Source organism: Leptodactylus fuscus, unplaced genomic scaffold, assembly GCF_031893055.1.
Source record: "Leptodactylus fuscus isolate aLepFus1 unplaced genomic scaffold, aLepFus1.hap2 HAP2_SCAFFOLD_410, whole genome shotgun sequence".
In the NCBI taxonomy this organism is placed as follows: Eukaryota; Metazoa; Chordata; class Amphibia; order Anura; family Leptodactylidae; genus Leptodactylus; species Leptodactylus fuscus.
This window is the reverse complement of record NW_027440435.1, coordinates 89,010-95,640: the sequence shown is the minus strand read 5'-3', so window position 1 is coordinate 95,640 and position 6,631 is coordinate 89,010. Positions and strand designations below refer to the sequence as shown.

The 6,631-nt window shown below is 46.6% G+C and overlaps 5 non-coding genes across 5 annotated transcripts; 1 reads left to right on the top strand and 4 right to left on the bottom strand.

Moving 5' to 3' along the window:
* Positions 1-2,528: 2,528 nt before the first annotated feature.
* TRNAA-UGC (transfer RNA alanine (anticodon UGC)) lies at positions 2,529-2,600 on the bottom strand. The gene has a single exon. It is a non-coding gene; the product is annotated as a tRNA-Ala (tRNA).
* Positions 2,601-3,508: 908 nt separating this feature from the next.
* TRNAA-CGC (transfer RNA alanine (anticodon CGC)) lies at positions 3,509-3,580 on the bottom strand. Its single transcript has one exon. It is a non-coding gene; the product is annotated as a tRNA-Ala (tRNA).
* A 563-nt stretch (positions 3,581-4,143) lies between these two features.
* On the bottom strand, positions 4,144-4,215 carry TRNAA-UGC (transfer RNA alanine (anticodon UGC)). The gene has a single exon. It is a non-coding gene; the product is annotated as a tRNA-Ala (tRNA).
* Positions 4,216-4,538: 323 nt separating this feature from the next.
* On the top strand, positions 4,539-4,610 carry TRNAA-UGC (transfer RNA alanine (anticodon UGC)). The gene has a single exon. It is a non-coding gene; the product is annotated as a tRNA-Ala (tRNA).
* Positions 4,611-5,178: 568 nt separating this feature from the next.
* TRNAA-CGC (transfer RNA alanine (anticodon CGC)) lies at positions 5,179-5,250 on the bottom strand. Its single transcript has one exon. It is a non-coding gene; the product is annotated as a tRNA-Ala (tRNA).
* Positions 5,251-6,631: the final 1,381 nt, after the last annotated feature.

The window sequence follows — 6,631 nt, the reverse complement described above, 5'->3', positions numbered from 1 at the left end:
GGCAGGCGGCCTTTGTCCTGCCGTTGCTGCCTGCCACTGATTCCAGTGCTTGGATTCCAAATGACGGCGCATTGAAGTGGTGGACAGGTTGCTCTTCTCAGAGCCCCTAATCAATTTCGAGAGGCAAATTGTGCAGACAACACTATATCTGTCCTCGGCGCATTCCTTGAAAAAACTCCACACCTTCGAGAAACGTGCCCTCGAGGTGGGAGTTTTTCGGGGCTGGGTACGAACTGGAACATCTTGGGAGATTCCGGGTGTGGCCTGGCTTCGCCTAAGCTGCTGACCTCTGCCTCTGCCTCTAGCTACCCTTTTTGGTGCTGCACTTGCCTCAACATCCACACTACTTTCCCCGCTTGACATCCCCCCTGTCCAGGTCGGGTCAGTGTCCTCATCATCCACCACTTCCTCTTCCAACTCCTGTCTCATCTCCTCCTCCCGCACAATGCGCCGGTCAACTGGATGCCCTGACGGCAACTGCGTCACATCATCGTCGATGAGGGTGGGTTGCTGGTCATCCACCACCAAATCGAACGGAGATGGAGGAGACTCTAGTGTTTGAGCATCTGGACACAGGAGTAGGCACGGGACGCCCTGTGGCTTCACTGCTACCTTGCTCCCCAGAACCATTCCCCCGACCTCGCCCACGGCCTCGTCCACGTCCCTTTCCGGGAGCCTTGCGCATTTTGAATTCCCAGTTAGAAATTGGCACTATATACCAGTAGTAAAAATTGTGGGTGCACGTAACCCCAATATATTCTTTGAATTCCCAGTCAGACAATGGCACTGTATACCAGTAGTAAAAATTGTGGGTGCACGTAACCCCAATATATTCTTTGAATTCCCAGTCAGAAACTGGCACTGTATACCAGTAGTAAAAATTGTGGGTGCACGTAACCCCAATATATTCTTTGAATTCCCAGTCAGACAATGGCACTATATACCAGTAGTAAAAATTGTGGGTGCACGTAACCCCAATATATTCTTTGAATTCCCAGTCAGACAATGGCACTGTATACCAGTAGTAAAAATTGTGGGTGCACGTAACCCCAATATATTCTTTGAATTACCAGTCAGAAACTGGCACTATATGGCAGTAGCAAGAAATGAGGGTATTTGTAACCCCAATATATTCTTTGAATTCCCAGTCAGACAATGGCACTATATACCAGTAGCAAAAATTGTGGGTGTATATAGCCCCAATTCTATTGCTAGGGGACTTGCAGGGTATTTCTGAGGTGAAGGTGGGGGGCAAACCGTTGGAACGGTGATTTGGGGTGTATATATGGGGTATACGGGAATACACTGTCAGTGTGTTCCATTCAGGATCCTGGGAAAGCTGGGTTGCGGCGATTGAGCCCGTCAGTGCCACGTTACACTGACAAGCTTCTCCCTGGAATTGAAGTTATATGTAAGCCCAATATATTCTTTGAATTCCCAGTCAGACAATGGCACTATATGGCAGTAGCAAAAATAGTGGGTGTATATAGCCCCAATTCTATTGCTAGGGGACTTGCAGGGTATTTCTGGGGTGAAGGTGGGGGGGCACACCGTTGGAACGGGTATCGGGGGTATATATCGGGTATACGGGAATACACTAACAGTGTATTCCATTCAGGATCCTGGGAAAGCTGGGTTGCGGCGATTGAGCCCGTCAGTGCCATGTTACACTGACAAGCTTCTCCCTGGAATTTAGCTCTTACAAGAGCTGTTGTGGTTGTCTTCTCCTTCCTATCTAGCCTGTCCCTGCCTACCCAGAATCTAAGCCCTAGCTAGCTGGACGCGAACCTGGGCGTCGCTGTTCTTTTAAATTAGAGGTCACATGTTTTCGGCAGCCAATGGGTTTTGCCTACTTTTCTCAACGTCACCGGTGTCGTAGTTCCTGTCCCACCTACCCTGCGCTGTTATTGGAGCAAAAAAGGCGCATGGGAAGGTGGGAGGGGAATCGAGTAATGGCGCACTTTACCACGCGGTGTTCGATTCGATTCGAACATGCCGAACAGCCTAATATCTGATCGAACATGAATTCGATAGAACACTGTTCGCTCATCTCTAATCATTATGTGATTAGTAAAGTGGAAATACATAATAATAATACCGCCATACAGATATAATGTAGCCATACAGCGCCCACATACAGTACACCGAAATAACACTGTCCTACAAATAAATACTAAAAACATAGAGTGCATATAAATGATACTGTCACACTGTGCAAAACAATAATACCACTATATAGTGCACACGGATAATACTCCCATACTATACACATTAGTAGTGCTACTACGCAGTACACGTAAAAAAAACACTTTTGTGTTTCAACAAGTCGAAGTGCGTACATGGATGTTTTTGTGTATGAGTTGACTGCCCCCTACTGTCCACCATGAGCTTATGTTTCCACATTATATGATGGTGAACGATACAATCTTTTTATTTTTTGACAAAATCCAGTTGTTTGAGGATCATCCAGACACCCGAGCTCTGAAATTTGTCATCTTTATTGTATTTAGATAAACTTGTACAAAACATGGAGGTGTCGGGGATTGAACCCATGGCCTCATACATGCAAAGCACACGCTCTACCACTGAGCTACATCCCCTACATAACAATTCCTTTAATGTTCCCAATTCTGAGATGAAACAACACATTGCATTGAGCCCCTGTACTGAGGGGAAATAATCCCAGCAGGTATTAGGCCCTATTTAGTTACACATCTCTGCCGCTGCCCACAGCCACCTTTGCTTACATTTCAGTCCTTTAGGGGGCCCCATGCATCAAATATCATGTAGCTGAGGCTGAACAGTGTCAGGATGTTGTTGACAGCGATGTGATATGCAACACACAGGGCCCCCTGGAGGGCTGAAGTGTAAGCGAATGATAGATAGCAGGACTATTTTTCTCAGATCTCAAAAACAAAAGAAACACCGAGCAACCCGTAGTGGAGATCGTACTGATAGTGATAATTTCAGATGACAAAAAACAGGCTCACCTTTTAGGTAGTGTGCATACACAACTGTTTTGTTGATGATGGGATCACTTGGCCAAGGATCCCTCTCAGGATTGGATGCAGCTGCAGGGTTACCTCACACCTCACGGGTGTATGTATGGGTGTATGGAACCTTGCCTTCCGCCGGGTTAACAAGCCTCCTGGCCTGACGGTAAAGAACTTTTACACCTGAAGAAGGGCAGAGTTATGCCCGAAATGCGTAGTGTGTTGTTCAATAATAATCGTATATTTACTCATCCATTTGGCAAGCGCAGGTCCTTTGTGTCCAAGTTTGCAGTCACTAAGGAGGACTATTTATTACATCACTGGCCATGTATTTCTATACATGTATTGTGTCAGCTACACCGCCCCCTAGTGGTCACTATCGACATAGGAGTCTAAAATGGTGAACAGATAATATTCAGCCTTTATAATACAGACGGGCAGAGGTTTCCTGAATTCCTGCACATTCATCAGTTTTCTGGATCTTTGATATTTTTGTAGTTGTTTATCACAAAACATGGAGATGCCGGGGATTGAACCCGGGGCCTCATACATGCGAAGCATGCGCTCTACCACTGAGCTACATCCCCTATACGAAAACCTCTAAAAATACTCCAATTCCAGAGACAATATACTACATGTAGCCCTATTGTGTTGTTATTACTGGAAATCCTTATGTGATTAGTAAAGTGGAAATATATAATAATAATACCGCCATATAGATAAAATGTGGCCATACAGCGCCCACATACAGTACACCGAAATAACACTGTCTTGCAAATAAATATTAAAAACATAGAGTGCATATAAATGATACTGTCACACTGTGCAAAACAATAATACCACCATATAGTGCACATGGATAATACTCCCATACTATACACATTAGCAGTGCTACCACGCAGTACACGTAAAAGAAACACTTTTGTGTTTCAACAAGTTGAAGTGCGTACATGGATGTTTTTGTGTTTGAGTTGACTGCCCCCTACTGTCCACCATGCGCTTATGTTTCCACATTATATGATGGTGAACGATACAATCTTTTATTTTTAAGCTTATTTTTTGACACAATTCAGTTGTTTGAGGATCATCCCGACACCTAAGCACTGAAATGTAGCATCTGTATTGTATTTAGATAAACCTGTACAGGGCATGGGGATGCCAGGGATTGAACCCGGGGCCTCATACATGCAAAGCACGCGCTCTACCACTGAGCTACATCCCCTGTATAACTATTCCACTAACGTTCCCAATTCTGAGATGAAACAACACGTTCCATTGAGCCCCTGCACTGAGGGGAAATAATCCCAGCAGGTATTAGGTCCTATTTAGTTACCGATCCCTGCCGCTGCCCACAGCCACCTTTGCTTACAATTCAGTCCTCTAGGGGGCTCCATGCGTCTCATATCATGTAGCTGAGGCTGAACAGTGTCAGGATGTTGTTAATAGCAATGTGATATGCAACGCACAGGGCCCCCTGGAGGGCTGAAGTGTAAGCATGACTATTTTTCTCGGATGCATTGGGAGCATAAGTAGGAGCATTGTGTAGGGGATGTAGCTCAGTGGTAGAGCGCATGCTTTGCATGTATGAGGCCCCGGGTTCAATCCCCGGCATCTCCATCTTTTGAGACAAAGAACTACAAAACATCAAAGGTCAGTAAAACTGATATACAGGCAGGAAGTCACACGAAATATGTTCGGGGATAATACGAAGACGGAATTTAATGTAAAAGAGCTTAACCTTTTGTCTGTAGAGAAAATGATGGACACTAGGGGGCAGTCTAGTCCGCACAATACATGTACAGGAATACATTGCCGGTGATCCTGCAGCATCTGGTGACTTCACATCCTACCACCAACGTGATATGCCAGAAATCCAGTATAAATTATCATGTGCCTGACATCTTGCACCTCCTGTCATTGTGGAGCCGAGCCCTGGTCTACAAGGATCCGTATCCAATATGTCCCTACAAGTTGAAGTGCGTACATGGATGTTTTTGTGTATGAGTTGACTGCCCCCTACTGTCCACCATGCGCTTATGTTTCCACATTATATGATGGTGAACGATACAATCTTTTTACTTTTAAGCTTATTTTTTGACAAAATCCAGTTATTTGAGGAACATCCAGACACCTGAGCTATGAAATTTGTCATCTTTATTGTATTTAGATAAACCTGTACAAAACATGGAGATGCCGGGGATTGAACCCGGGGCCTCATACATGCGAAGCATGCGCTCTACCACTGAGCTACATCTCCTATAGGAAACCTCTGAAAATACTCCAATTCCTGAGACAATATACTACGTGTAGCCCTATTGTGTTGATACTACTGGATATCATTATGTGATTAGTAAAGTGGAAATATATAATAATAATACCGCCATACAGATATAATGTAGCCATACAGCGCCCACATACAGCACACCGAAATAACACTGTCCTACAAACAAATACTAAATACATAGAGTGAATATAAATGATACTGTCACACTGTGCAAAACAATAATACCACCATATAGTGCACACGGATAATACTCCCATACTATACACATTAGTAGTGCTACCTGAGCTACATCCCCTATAGAAGGTGCATTAGTCTATATTGGGTTCACAAGGACACTAACAGCTCAGTGACATGTACCGCAGTTCCGTTTTGCACATTTCCGGTCTGGACGAAACCACCAGGAGATCTCATGAGACAAATCTCGCCAGGTTCCCCCAACAAATGCTCTCAGTGCTGCCCCCTCCTGGATTCAGCAATCTGCCTCCTAAGGCCTCACAGCAGATGTAAACTGGGACTGTCCTGGTGTCCCAAGAGGCCCCCGCTACCATAGGGCCCAGTAGGAGTGCACCATATGCCCTACTAGCAGTTACCCGCGACTTCGTCTGCGGGTTGGCGGTGGCGCTGAACCGCTTATATTTCTTGTCCCCCCATCTCTGCCCCCAGTTTCTTGTCCCCCCAGTTTTTTGTCCCCCCATCTCTTCCCCCAGTTTCTTGCCTCCCATCTCTGCTCACAGCTTCATGTCCCCCCCCCCCTACATCGGCCCCAGTGTAGTTGGACTCACCTTGCCACGCTCCCCCGCCGCTCTCTCCGCTCGCTCACTGCACATAGTTGTCGGGCGGCTGGTTGCCTGTGGCATATATGAGGCAGAGCAGGGGCCTTGCGCTGCTTTCCTGGCTTGTCAGTCTTTCGCTGCACTGCGGAGCCGAGCCCTGGTCTACAAGGATCCGTATCCAATATGTGCTTACAAGCTGAAGTGGATACATGAATGTTTTTGTGTTTGAGTTGATTACATCCTAGGCAGGTAGACTGCAATAGAGGCGCCGGTATTATACAGTGCATTGCAGAATACCGGCGCCTCTATTGCAGCCTACCTGCCATACGCAGCCAGCCGCCCAACACCTATGAGCCGCGGGGGAGTGTGGCAAGGTGAGTCCAACTACACTGGGGTGATGTAGGGGGGGGGGGGGGACATGAAGCTGTCCTCCCCGGGACACCCCCTCCCCAACCCCCTCCCCAACCCCCTGTCTCTGCTGCACTGACCTGTTATGTGGTGTGTCGGGTGCAGCAGCCTCCTCCTTAGCCATCCGCGAAGTGTGTAGGTGGCCTGGGATAGCTACGGCGCTGGGACCATGT